The sequence below is a fragment of the Mandrillus leucophaeus genome, unplaced genomic scaffold, assembly GCF_000951045.1.
Source record: "Mandrillus leucophaeus isolate KB7577 unplaced genomic scaffold, Mleu.le_1.0 Scaffold166, whole genome shotgun sequence".
Taxonomy (NCBI): Eukaryota; Metazoa; Chordata; class Mammalia; order Primates; family Cercopithecidae; genus Mandrillus; species Mandrillus leucophaeus.
The window spans coordinates 3,136,295-3,137,688 of record NW_012101654.1 but is presented as its reverse complement, the minus strand read 5'-3'; positions in this window follow the sequence as shown (position 1 = coordinate 3,137,688).

The window sequence follows — 1,394 nt, the reverse complement described above, 5'->3', positions numbered from 1 at the left end:
CGTGTTAGCCAGGATGGTCTTGATCTCCTGACCTCATGATCCGCCCGTCTCGGCCTCCCAAAGTGCTGGGATTACAGGCGTGAGCCACCGCGCCCAGCCTAGCCCACCTACTTCTATCGTTTGACTTTGGTGGCCTGGGCTGGATGCAAAGAATGCAACCCAGGGTCCCACTCACCCTCTGCCTTAAAGGCTCAAGGCTCTAGTCAGCTAACTCTTCCCCTTCCCAGGCTGCTCAGAGCCTCCCAGAGCAAAATAATACCTGGACCAAGATCTAGAACCAAAAGGACTGCTTGGCTCACTCTGGAAGGGAGAAAATGGCTTACAAGAAAAGAGAGCTTTTGTCATTGTCTCCTTCTTCCCATCCAGGAGAAGAGAGGAGGTGAGCGGGCTGCAGTACTTTGTACACAGTTGAAGCACCACTCTCCTTCCTCCCGATCCTTTCATTGCTGAGGTGGTCCTTTAGGGCCCTGAATTCTGAGCAGACTCTCAGTAGATGCACATAGTTGGGTACACATTTTCTTTTTTTGTTTGAGACAAGGTCTTGTTCTATTGTCCTGGCTGGGGTGCAGTGGCGTGATCACAGCTCAGTTCTGCTCAAGTGTTCTTCCCACCTCAGCCTCCTGAGTAGCTGGGATTACAGGTGCCCACCACTATGCCAGGCTAATTTTTGTATTTTTAGTAGAGATAGGGTTTCACTATGTTGCCCAGGCTAGTCTCAATCTCCTGGGCTCAAGAAATCCACCCACCTCAGCCTCCCAGAGTGCTGGAATTACAGGTGGGAGCCACTGCACCTAGCCCACACTTTCTTTAAGCAGGGTGGTCGACAGTTCAAAAGACATTGACTTGGCGCCAGGTGCAGTGGATCACGTCTGTAATCCCGGCACTTTGGGAGACCGAGGTGGGCGGATCACTGGAGGTCAGGAGTTGGAGACAAGCCTGGCCAACATAGTGAAAACCCATCTTTACTAAAAATACGAAAATTATCTGGATGTGGTGGCGCACGCCTGTAATCCCAGCTACTCAAGGGGCTGAGAGAGGAGAATCACTTGAACCCAGGAGGCAGAGGTTGCAGTGAGCTAAGATAGTGTCACTGCACTCCAGCCTGGAGACGGAGCAAGGAACCATCTCAAAACAAACAGCAATAACAATACAAAGGCACTGACTTGGTCTTAGGTAAGCAGCTGTTAAGGCAGGTAGCCATAACTGTTTTGGGAAACATTTTTTTCTGGCAGTGTTCTAAAAGCTTTCCTACCTCTTGATGTGTAGAAGTGTTCCCTGGGGCCGGGCGCAGTGGCTCATGCCTGTAATCCCAACACTTTGGGAGGCTGAGGTGGGCGGATCACCTGAGGTCAGGAGTTCGAGACCAGCCTGGCCACCATGGTGAAACCCCCCCC